Source organism: Halichoerus grypus, chromosome 2 (genome assembly GCF_964656455.1).
Source record: "Halichoerus grypus chromosome 2, mHalGry1.hap1.1, whole genome shotgun sequence".
NCBI lineage: Eukaryota > Metazoa > Chordata > Mammalia > Carnivora > Phocidae > Halichoerus > Halichoerus grypus.
In genome coordinates, this window is record NC_135713.1 from 120771700 (window position 1) to 120784838 (window position 13139).

The window sequence follows — 13139 nt, forward strand, 5'->3', positions numbered from 1 at the left end:
GGCTGGGAGCCGCGGAGGGTTCTCCAGCAAGGTGTGCTGTGTTCAGAAATGGGGGAGAACAGAGGAGCAAAAAAATGAAACCGGTGGGGCTGGTGGGAACCTCAGCCCTTCCGGGGACGGAGGAAGGCACGTTGCCTACATGCAGACTCCCAAGTCCGCCTGTCCGCGTTTACCTCAGCCAGGCCCGGCAGCGAGGAGGCCAGGCCGCGCGTTCCCAGCGCCGCCGGCCGCCCCCTCCTTGGCAGCGGGTCCCCTGGCCGCTGGCTCCCGCCCACAGCCGCCCGCGGGCCGTCTGCCAGACGCGCCGGGAAGGAAGCGCCTTGTATGGGCCTCGCACAGGGAGGAAGCGCCTTGTAGGGCCCGGGGAGGAAGCGCCAAACATGGCGAAGGGCGGCCGGGGGGCGGGCTGGGGGCGGGCCGTGCGCCCGGAATGGAGGCCGCTTCCGGCGCCGCGCCGCGCCACCCCCACCGCGCGCCGGGCCTCCCGGCCCCTCCCTGGCCGCGGCCCGCGCCCCCCAGCGGTCCCCTCCTCCTCCACCCCCTCCTCGGGCGCGGGCCACAGGAATGGGGGAGCCGCGGGGGACTCTCGGGGGCCGGCGCGGCGGGGGATCCAGCCCGGCTTAGACGCTTGGCCGAGATGAGTTGGATTCTCAGTTCCGCCGTGCACTCGCTCTGTGACCTTGGGTAAAGCGGCTTCGTCTCTGATCCTCAGTTTCCTCTACCAAAATGAGAGGATTCCCGTTAAGCACCTCCTCGAGCGAGCACGGCCTTCACTGGCAGTTCTGTCCCCCTAACAATTGAAGGGGTGGGGGAGGGAGGCCGGTTTTTCCAGTCACCTGCTGCCTGTGTCCCTTAAGCCTCTCCCCAGCCAACTCCTGGGGACCTGGATGAAGGGTTGTAGGGGAGGTGCCGGCATCGGAAGAGATCTTTCCAGAAGAAAATAGGGCAACTTTAAGGTCTAGTTTTCCCTTTGAGTCTGTGAGGTTCACATAGGGTTCCAATCCCAGCTTCTCCCCTTACCAACTGGTTGATGCTGGGAAGGTACTTACCTTCCCTGAATCTTAATTTCCTTATGGGTAAAATTGAGATAATCATTCCTGATTTGTGATAATCAAATGCAATGGAGTCTGTGTGTGTGTGTAAAGTGCCTGACATGGAGTAGATGCTTAATTGATGTCACTTTCTCTGTGCACTTTCCCAACAGGGAGGTGGGAGAAGAAAAGAGGAAGGGCATGGCTGCCTGGGTGGCTCAGTTGGTTAAGCGACTGCCTTCCGCTCAGGTCATGATCCTGGAGTCTCAGGATCAAGTCCTGCATTGGGCTCCCTGCTCAGCAAGGAGTCTGCTTCTCCCTCTGACCCTACCCCTGCTCATGTGTGCTCTCTCTCTCATTCTCTGTCTCTCAAATAAATAAATAAAATCTCAAAAAAAAAAAAAAGCAAATAGGAAGGGCTTGAGTAGTTGACCATTCTTTTGTCCCTCCTTTGGCATCTCTGGGGCCTTATTGCCAAGATTTGATACCTTTACCAGCGGGATGTGTATGTGTGTGTGTGTGGCCCTAATGCTCCGTTTTCTCAGTTCAGCCACCATCCAGATGACCTGTCCTCCCCACTGCTGCTCTGCTCTACCTACCCCGGAACATAGGTGACCTGGACTGTCCGGCAAGAGCAAAAAGAACTTATAGGAAGTTGAAGTTCCCATCACAGCCAGAATCTGGTATCTAGGATGCCATCCCGTCCTATGCCTACTGTCAGTACCACACCCACACATTTCAATGAGAGATGGGTATCAATCTCATAAATATATTTCCCAGTCCTCCCTTATTGCCCCTGCCCTGCCCTCGTCAGTTCTGCCTTTCCTGCAGTCCCACTTAAATCTAACCTGAATCTTCCTGCCTCTCAGTCCAAGTCCCATCCTGCTGAGCTGCAGTTAGCAGCTCCTAAGAGGTTCCAGGCAAGTTTGTGGACACACACAATAGATGTGTGTCATCCACGGCCTTGTTTCCTTTCATCCTTGTTGGGCAAGGAGGCTGTCGTTGGCATGGTAACCTTTCCTATAAAAGTTGCAGCCCTCAAGGATGTTTTCAGTTCCAGCAGGGACATAGCTCCTTCCCTGCACTGTAGATCATTGGGTGACATGCAGCTGTGTCATTCTGGCTTCCCCCAGAATGGGGACATGGTGCTGGTGGCACAAAAGAAGGTCTGGTTCATGGAGGGCAGCAAAGGGCTTAAGGGAGATGCTGATTGGATCTCTGAGGAACAGGTTCCTTCTGCCCTACGTGTTGATCCTCCACCGCCCAGAGAAACCAGTTCTGAGGCCCAGAATATTTAGGGAGCCTCTCCAGATCTCATGGTGAATGATAAACACATATCTTCACAAAAACCAGGCACCCAAAAAATGGCATGACGCCCAGTGCTTAATTCTGTAGAATAAGCTGATAAACCATAAAGTCTCCAGAATCCAGTGATTTCCTTTCTCCTCAGTCCCTCTGTGGAACAGATGAATATTTATTAACCATATCCTGTGTTGTAATTTCCCATACATTATTTCAACTGATTCTTCCCAAGTCCCTATGAGAGGGGTATTAGGACACTCACTTCACAAATGGGAAAATTAAAATTTGGGCAAAGATCTTATGCAACTTGACCAAAAATCACACGGTCATGGAGTGGTGGCATCAGGACTTGAACCCAGAGTCTTCAGACTCCCAATCTCAACACTCTTTATACTAGGTCGTGTGTTCCTTTTATTTGCTACCTTGCTACTGAGAAAGAAATCCTCCCCCGCCCCTCCGCCCCGGGTCCCAAGCCACTGCCCTTCTAGGAGGTGCTCAGGAACAAAATGGGCATTGGCATCAGTCTCCATGGTCGCGGGGTCCTGTGTGGGCCTGTGTGGCAATGCAGCAGCAGCGTCCTCAAACTTGAGGCTTCCCTCTGCCAGATGCCTTGTCTCCGTCATGGAGCTTCCCCGGCAGAGGGCAAGCTGAGGGAAAGTGGTTCCCAGCTGCCAGCTTCGTCTAGGCAAAATTGCATTAGAGCCAGCCCCGGCTTCCCTCAGTCCCTCCAGAGTGAGCACATTCAGCTCCCCCGCAAAAAGGAGGGGGAGAGAGACACCGAGAAAAAAAGGAAACTTCCATTTGTTTCCCTGGCTGGGAAGCACTGGGCTTCAAGCTGTCACTCATCTTGTAGGTGGGGAAGATTAATACTGATCCTCTTGAGATTATAGAAGTCTCTAAAATGAACCCTTGGGCAAGAGCTTTGCCAGAGAGACATTAGTGGGAAAGCCCTGGATTTGACTGTGGTGGGAGGGGAGGAGAGGCAGGTCTCAGGCCGGAGAGAGACTGCTGGATCATTTTTCTTTCTGCATGTCTTCTGTCCAAAAAGATGAGAAGAGTCCTGGTAACTGGAACAGGGTGAGGAAGAAAGCAGTAGGAGAAGGGCACTATCAGGTAGTGACCTCAAGCAAAACAAAGGAAGTATTAATAGTATTAATGGTTAATATTTATACATAAATATTGTGTCAACCAGGCTTCATTTATTATCTTATTGAATCGTTTCCCTCAGGTAGATCCTACTGTTATCCCTGTTTTAGAGATAAGGAAACTGAAGTTGGTGGGCTCCTCCATAACAAGAGCTCCCAATTAATGGGGGTGGGCCAGGCACTCCGTAGACATTATCTCATATAATCTTCACCACCAACCAATGAGATGGAACCATTATGCCCATTTTCTACAGGCGAAAACTGAGGCTCACAAAGTAGGGTCCTCGTCTGTGATCACTAAGTAATGGGAGTGGCAGAGTGAAGGATTAGAATTTGACTCTGTGGGTCCAGAGCACCTGGGCTTAACTACTTGGCCTTGCCTCCACCACGGCTTCTCCACATCCTTAGGGGCTCCTGCTCACATAGGCTGAGACCACGAAAATCTGCCCACACCTACATTTCTGTAGTGCTCACCACACAGGTGAGAACCTGGCCAGGGGTGTTCCCTCGATTTAGTTCAGACTTGCCACCAGACTATTTCTAGGGTCTCGACAGATGGGCCTGGGTCACGTGGGCCCAGTGTCTTGGGGCTCTGGTCGTCTCCAATCCAGATTCCCAAGGCAAGAGGAAACCTTGAGAAGGCTTCACTACCCGCCCCCCACCACATGCCTTGACATTTCCCTAAGAGACGCAAAAATGTATAAACCCAACCGCCCTCGGGAGGTCTCCTTAATGCCCAAGGGAGGTGCTTTTCGGAGAAGAGGCTAGAGAACCCAGCAATCAATCAGGGAGACCACAGAGTGGCAGCCTCCCCCGCTGGACGGGCTCCCAGTGGCCTCTCCCAGAGGCTCCTCTGCCTTGTTACACGAACAGACTCCACCGCTCCCACCCCTGCTGCAGGGCTGTGGGGGTGGGAAACACTTGGAACCCTGAGTCAGAGGAAAGGTTCCATTTCACTTTCCCTGGAATAGCAAGTCAAGGATGTAGCAGTCAGCCTATGTAGAGAGAAAGGGGAACTGGAAAGTGAAAGAGGATAGTGCTCCTTTCTTTCTTTCCCTACCATCTCTTTGATGTTTAAAAACATTTTATTTATGTATTTTCTATTCCATTCATGTATTTTTTATGCATGTTCATTGCAGAAAGTACATGTGATGATAATAAGATTTATTAGTGTGAATGTTCCTCCATTTTTTCTCTCATTTTACCTATCCATCAAAAGTTTTCCAGCTTAGAATCCAATCCCACTTTCCAGTTTAAAGAGTTTGGTCTTGGAGCGCCTGGGTGGCTCAGTCGGTTAAGCCACTCAGTCTTGCCTTCGGCTTGGGTCATGATCCCGGGGTCCTGGGATCAAGTCCCACATCGGGCTCCCTGCTCAGTGGGGAGCCTGCTTCTCCCTCTGCCCTTTCCACTGCTCCTGTGCTCGCTCTCTCTCAAGTGAATAAATAAAATCTAAAAAAAAAAAAAAAGAGTTTGGTCTTTGCCAGCCCTGTTCCTGGATCTTTTTTAATGTAGAATCAGAAATGCTGGGGAAGGGGGAGGGGGGTGCAGCTGGTTAGAGAGAGAGAATGAGATGTAGAGCCCTAGAGGCTGGGAGAGGAAAAAATTGGGGCAGAGAGGCTAAATTGATCTATATAATAAAGAACAAGGAAGGGGAAGGAGAAGGGAAAGAGATCGGCTGGAAAAGGAGAAGTAGGAGGAATTTTGTGAAGTATCACTATGGGGCATTAAATGGATCCACTATAATTCCTCAAGTAGAGATTGGAATAAAATTTTTATTTTCTGGCTCCAGGATTATAATTCTCTATTTGTGACTCCACCTAGAGCCTTGACCATGTAGGGACCCAGAATTTATTAGGGTTCCATATAGGAAAGTACAAAATATCATTATTTGATAAAAGAAAGAAAACGGGCAAGTATTTATCCTGCCCTTTTTTTTCAACAAGTATGATTTTTTTTTAATTAAGTAAACTCTACCCCTAACGTGGGGCTCGAACTCATATAACCCCGAGATCAAGAGTCACATGCTCTACTGACTGAGCCAGCCAGGCACCCCTTAACAAATGTCATTTAGTCTAAATTCTTTATTGTTAGATTCTGGCTAATAAATGAAATGGAATGACAGAATTATAAAATCACCATTTTGTAACCTCTATGAGATAATGGATTTGGACAAGGATCGTCAATCATCAGGGATTCTATTGGGTGAAAGACTAAAGGAACTTTCTAATCCCATTAATACTTGAAAGCACCAATTAATTTTAACATGACAAAAAGAGACCACCCAAGAGAAGTGAAAACATGTCCACATAGAAATCTATACATATGTTCATAGCAGCAGCATTATTTGTAATAGCTAAAAGTGGAACAATCCAAATGTCCATCAACTGATGAATGGGTAAACAAAAAGGTGGTATATCCATACAATGGAATATTATTCAGCCTCAAAATGGAATGAAGTCCTGATGCATACTGGAACATGGATGAACCTTATAAACATTATGCTAAGTGAATAGAGCCAGATAGAAAAGGCTACATATTATATGATTCCATTTATATGAAATGTCCAGAACAGGAAAATCCACAGAAAGAGAAAGTAGATTAGTGGTTACCTGGTTTGTGGGACATGTGGGTGGCTCAGTCGGGAGAGCATGCACCTCTTGATCTCGGGGTCGTGAGTTCGAGCCCCACACTGGGTATAGAGGTTACTTAAAAAAATAAAATCCCGGGGCGCCTGGGTGGCTCAGTCGGTTAAGTGTCTGCCTTTAGCTCAGGTCATGATCCCAGGGTCCTGGGATTGAGTCCTACATCGGGCTCCCTGCTCAGCATGGAGTCTGCTTCTTCCTCTCACTCTTCCTCTTTCCCCAGCTCTCTCTCTTACAAATAAATAAAATCTTTAAAAATAAATAAATAAATAAATAAATAAATAAATAAATAAACAAAATCTTAAAAGATATATATGAGGCTTTGATTACCCATTAAATTGGAGCATATTTACAAGTTCTAACTGATTTGAAGGAAAATGGGCTGAAATCGAATAGTTGGGCTTGAGATGACTCATACTTTATTAAAAGCTGAAATTAAAGAGCATGTGTAGAATCTCAAGTGACGAGCTCAAATTATTGTTATTATTACTGTTATTATTGCAATAACTAAATTGCAAGTGGAACAAGGGCAACCAGGACCCTCCCAGGGAGGCAGGAAGTAGTATGGCCTTTGAAACACCCCAGAAACACTGTCATACTAAGTTGTTGGTCTTCCCCCTAAAAACACTTGAGTCCTTGTTGCCTCTAGGAAAAGTACAGGCTTCCAAATCTGGCCCCAACCTGCCTTTCCAGCCATGTTCCCTGCCCTTCCTCTCCTTGCTTCCTGGCCACACTACCATTAATTCATTGGTTTCTGAACACACTGACCTCCTTGCCTTTAAATCCTTGCCTGCAAATCCTTCTGTGAACTCCCAGTCTTTCTTCCATACCCTTTTCCTACATCTTCTCCTTGACAGAATTAGTCATTCCCTGTTCCATACGCACCCCTAATATTTCACACTGTAAGGTACTTATTTATGTAGAAATCTTTCTCACACCCAATTCTGTGCTGCCCCAGACTCTGTCTCGTTTATCTCTGCATGCTCAAGGTCTAACATAAAGCAGATATTTTAAAAATGTTTTTTTAGAGAGTGCCTGGGTGGCTCAGTTGGTTAAACAACTGCCTTTTGCTCAGGAGATGATCCCAGAGTCCCAGGATCGAGTCCCGCATCAGGCTCCCCTGAGTCTGCTTCTCCCTCGGACCCTCTCCCCTCTCGTGCTCTCTCTCTCAAATAATTAAAATCTTCTAAAAAAAATGTTTTTTGGATAAGAGACTGGGGCTGAAGGAACAGCATAGACTTTGGATGGCCCAGTGCTGAGTGTGGCCCCAAGAAAGTTACCCAGATTTGTGCTCTTCCTTTTATGTGCCTAATAAGTGGGGACCCCACAAAGTAAACAGTCTATCCAAGAATAACCAACAAGACCCCCTGGTTAATATCAACTCAGCAATAAGCAGAAGAAAGAAAATTTTTTTTTTAAGATTTTATTTATTTATTTGACAGAGACACAGCAAGAGAGGGAACACAAGCAGGGGGAGTGGGAGAGGGAGAAGCAGGCTTCCCGTGGAGCAGGGAGCCCGATGCGGGCCTCAATCCCAGGACCCTGGGATCATGACCTGAGCCGAAGGCAGATGCTTAACGACTGAGCCACCCAGGCGCCCCCAGAAGAAAGAAATTTAAGAGAAAGGCTTGGAGCCTAGTGGCATGTTTGAATTGTATATTGGAAATGGGGATAGAGATAATTCAATGATGGGTCAAGATCTCAAGAGTTCTCTAAGACATAGTTGAGGAAGCTCAGCAAGTTAACAAAATAACAATCCTTCCTGATTTTTAGAAAAACCTACCGCACTCAAATTTAGAAGCCAGCAGCAGCTCTCCGGTGCTTCTATCCTGCTAGCCCCAGCAGCAAAGAACCTAGAACCCCGAGTCTCTAGAAAATCTTTCTTTATTCTTAAGCACTCTTCTGTAACACCTTACAACTGAAGGGGCAGATCCCTGCAGGGAGAGAGAATACTCTATCAGGGGGTCTTCATGAATACCCCCACATCACGCCAGATTCTAGAAATTATTTGCTTAGTCTTATTTTTTTCTTATACTTTCATAAACAGAATGGTTTTCTTTTTCTTTACTTTTTTTTAAAAGATTTTATTTTTAAGTGATCTCTACACCCAAAGTAGGGCTCAAAGTCACAACCCTGAGATCAAAAGTCACATGTCTTACTGACTGAACCAGCCAAGCACCCTCTTAATTACCCCCCCTTTTAAAAGACACAGTATATGGGCTCCCTGCTCAGCAGGAGAGGTTAATACTCCCAAGGTACTGCTGGCCTTATCACTGATTTGAGAAGGTTTACAAGTCAAGTGGACCTGAGAGTACTAAATAGGTGGTTCTGAGAACACAGTTGGAGATGTTGGCGTTGAGATGAGTGAAAATTGGTTGTGATAAGGCAGCCAGAGGAGATTCACTGTCTCTGAGAAGCCAGTTTGGGAAAACTCATAGTTGACTCTAAAGAGATTCAGAGTTGGGGCACCTGCATGACTCAGTCAGTTAAGCGTGTGACTCTTGATTTCAGCTCAGGTCATGATCTCAGGGTCGTGAGATCGAGCCCTGCATGGAGCCCCACATAGAGTCTGCTTGTCCCTCTCCCTCTGCTCCTCCCCTCCCCCACTCACTCTCTCTACGATAAATAAATAAATACAATCTTTAAAAAAAATAGATTCAAAGGTGAGTGGCAGACTGGGATGGATTTTTCTCTCTTTCTCCCAGACCCCCTCCAAATCCCCTGGATCAACTCACCCACAGTAGATGCTCCACTCATTTGTTGAATAAAGGAGAACAGTTTGGTTCTCAGGAGTCTGGTTATTGGATCTGAAAATGTTCTGGTGTGAGAAGTTGGTTCTGAGGAGAAATGAGTTTGGGAAAGTGCTGAAATCATTTTCTCTGAGGAAGACACCCATTACTGGTTGTGTGGAAACTTGACTTCTGGATTTGTTTGGAAAGTGAGGAGGCACTCTAACCCAGGTGGGCAGACTGATTTACATGGGTCACAGGGATAGGAGAAGACACTTCAGGATAGACTCATTTCCACCCATTTTCCTCCCCAGATTTTTAAAGTCCCTTCCTTCAAAATGAATCCCTAAGCGAGAGTCAGGAGGACCTCCACCCCTCCTACCCTAGGGCCAGCTCTTCGGCCTCCAGCTTGCAAATCAGCACCACAATCTTAGAGGGCTATGTCCTCTGAGCAGAGGGTCTGGTTAGAGCACAGGCCAGGGCAGCTAGCAGGAGAGAGAACCCAAGAGGTTCACCCTCAAGGATGGAGGACATAGGGGCACCTGGGTGGCTCAGTCGTTAAGTGTCTGCCTTCAGCTCAGGTCATGGTCCCAGGGTCCTGGGATCTAGCCCCACATCAGGCTCCCTGCAGGAAGCCTGCTTCTCCCTCTGCCACTCCCCCTGCTTGTGTTCCCTCTCTCGCTGTGTCTCTCTCTGTCAAATAAATAAATAAAATCTTTAAAAAAAAAAGAAAGGATGGAGGACATACCTGTAGGGTAGAATTAACATTGCATAGCCCACCTAGAGAATGGGCACTCAAAGACCAGGGAAGGAAAAGATTTTTAAAATCTAGATTTATTGAAGTATAGGAATTTAAAAATAGCTTTATTGAGGTATAATTTATATACCATGAAATTCATCCATTTGTACAACTCAATGACTTTTAGTAAATTTACAGTTGTTCGAACATCAAATCCAGTTTTAGGACACTCCCACCATCCTCAAAATAGCAAGCTGATTTGTAGTCAATACCTACACTTACCCCAGTCTCTACTAATCTGCTGTCTCTATAGATTTGTTTTTTCTGGACACTTCATAAAAATGCAATCATACAGTGTGCACAAAACTTTTTAATCATAATGTTTTTGAGGTTTATCTATGTTGGAGCACACATTTGTATTTTGTTCCTTATTGCAGAATAGTATTTCATTGTTTGAATATACCACGTCTTGTTTATCCATTCACTGGTTGAGTAGACATCTGGATCATTTCCACTTTGGGCTATTATGAATAATGCTGCTATGAACTGCTGCTATGCTATATTCATATCTTTGTACAAACGTGTTTTCATTTCTCCTGGGTACATACCCAGGAATGGAATTGCTGGGTCATATGGTGAATGTATGTTTAACTCTCTAAGAAACAGCTAAACTATTTCCCAAAGTGGTACATTTTTACATGTCCACCAGCAAGGTAGGAGGGTTCCAATTCTTCCATATCCTCACCAACACTTGTTATTGTCTGTCTGGAAAGGAGTAAAGTCATCTCTCCTCACCCCAACCCCGACCTACACCCAGGCAGGCAAGTGCCGGGTTATCACAGTTGAGAACACAGAGCCTCAGCTGCCCTTTCCACTCTCAGGCTGCCCTGCAGTTCCAGGCTCCCTGCACCAAAGAAGAGAGAGAGAAGTTGTAGTTACAACATTACCTCAGAACTGGAGTGTCTGGGTGGCTCAGTTGGTTAAGCATCTGCCTTTGGCTCAGGTCATGATCCCAGGGTCCTGCGATAGAGTCCCACATCGGGCTCCCTGCTCAGTGGGGAGCCTGCATCTCTCTCTCCCTCTACCTCTCCCCCTGCTTGTGCTTTCTCTCTCCCTCTCTCTCAAATAAATAAGTAAAATCTTTTTTAAAAATTACCTCAGAACTGAGAGTTGGGAATTCGGTAGGATAAGGTTTTTGACAACTAGTGAGTGAGTGGGGCCTGTGTTCCAGAAAACCTATCCAGGGAAGAGCCCACAGGTGATAGTGATAAGGTGGACAGATAACCTCTCAAGACCTGTATCCCAAGGCAGCCTCCCACACCATTTGAGCTTAGCCCCTTCCTCTGTTTGAGGTCGAAGTGCCTCATCAGTATATAGCCCACCCACGGCCAGGTGCCTTAGAAAAGTATCACCAAGGACTCATGTACATTTGCCAAGCTGAATAAATAACAATAGCATACCTTGCTTAGCCTTAGATGTCTCATTACCAGGAAGGTACAAACAAGTGGGAAGGCGTTTGAAATAGGGCAATAAAAATGATGAAGGGGCTGGCTCTGTTTACATGAGGAAAAATTAAATGAAGCAGATCTTTTAGGAGGCTGGTCCCTAACTATGTGAGTTTGGGGGAAGATGGGTGATTATTGTTTCCAGCAAGGGGGAGGTGAGTAAATGGGGACATGGTGGGAAAAAGGAGCCAGAATAGGGAGCTTTGGAGTAAATGGGAACACATCCACACAAAGACTTATACTCAGATGTTCACAACAGCTTTATTTATAATAGCCCCAAAGGGAACCAACCCCAATATCCATCCACAGGTAAAAGGGTGAGGAAATTGTGCTATAGTCATAGAGTGAAATACTCCTCAGAAATAAAAAGGAGTGAACTATGTATACAAGCAACAACATGGATGCATCTCAAGATAATGATGCTAAGTTGAAAACCAGACCAAAAGGTGTACATACTGAATTATTAAATTTATATGAAACTCCAGAAAGTGCAAACCGATCTATATAGTGAGAGGAAGCAGATCAGTGGTTGCCCCAGGGACAGGGATGGAAGAAGGGAAGATTTCCAAGGGGCACAAGGAAAGTTTTGGCAGTGATGGATATGTTCATTATCTTAATCGTGGTTACAGTTTCACCTGTAAACACATATATCGAGATTCATCAAATTGTACAGTTTATTCTACATCAGTTGTACCTCACTAAAGCTATAATAATAATAATAAACAACCTAAGCACTGAGGAGAATGGGCTTGTTGGAGAGAGCTCCCGAAAAGAGAGATGAAATAGATTTTCTTGCAAATGAGCCAAGCTGCCAATTTGACCTAAGATAACTTCTTCTTTTTTTTTTTTTAAGTTTTATTTATTTATTTGACAGAGAGAGAGACAGCCAAAGAGGAAACACAAGCAGGGAGAGTGGGAGAGGGAGAAGCAGGCTTCCCGCCAAGCAGGGAGCCTGATGCGGGGCTCGATCCCAGGACCCTGGGATCATGACCCTAGCCGAAGGTAGACGCTTAATGACTGAGCCACCCAGGGGCCCCAACCTAAGAGAATTTCTCCAGTAAGCTTTGCCTCAAAAGGCTTTCCTAAGTTCTAGTAATGGGAAAAGGGATCTGGGAAGAAAAATCACTACAGTGGAGGTCTAGATTTGCTATTTGGGCACAAAAATCTTATTAGCACCTGGAGGCTTACGGGTAAAATGTTGAAACCTTATTTGCTCAACGCCTGATTCTTTTAGTCTTGGCCTCATTTCCCTTAGGACCACTGAGATCTCACTCTGCTCAGTCTTCCCCTCTCAAACTACATCAAGTGTGGCTGAACCAGGAAAACAGCGGGGATGGGGAGAGCAGAGGATATTGCAGGAACTACCTCTGACCCTATAATACCCATTCCTTTTTTTTTTTTTAAGATTTTATTTATTTATTTATTTGTCAGAATGAGAGAGAGAGAGAGAGAGCACAAGCAGGGGGAGCGGCAGGCAGAGGGAGAAGCAGGCTCCTTGCTCAGCAGGGCAAGGAGCCTGATATGGGACTCGATCTCAGGGCCCTGGGATCATGACCTGAGCCGAAGGCAGATGCTTAACCGACTGAGCCACCCAGGCATCCCTATAGTACCCATTCCTGACTCCATTTCTTCCTGGGGTTGGAGGTTCCAAGAAGAGGGAGGTAGAAGGAAGCACACCTAAAACCCAGCCTGACAACCAGGCTAAGCTATGTCTTTCTGAGTGCTTAGAATCTTTCCAAAAAGATGAGGCTCAACATTCCTGAGATTCAAAAGAGTATCTCTCAGGTACTAGGAAGAAGGGTCGAGGGCCCTTAAAACCTGGTTCTTTTTTTTTCTTCAGAATCTAAACCTAGCCTTGGCTGGCCAAGTTTCCCTGCCCCCTCTCCTCTTCCACCCCACTCCTCTCCGTCCTCCACATCCCTGAAGCCCTAGACAATGTCCCCAGGAACAGTCAATTGTTCACCACTATCTGGGTCCTTTCCTAAACCTCAGCCTTGATGATGATAGAGCTTTTATCAGCACTGCCCTATGCCCTTGGTTTCAGAT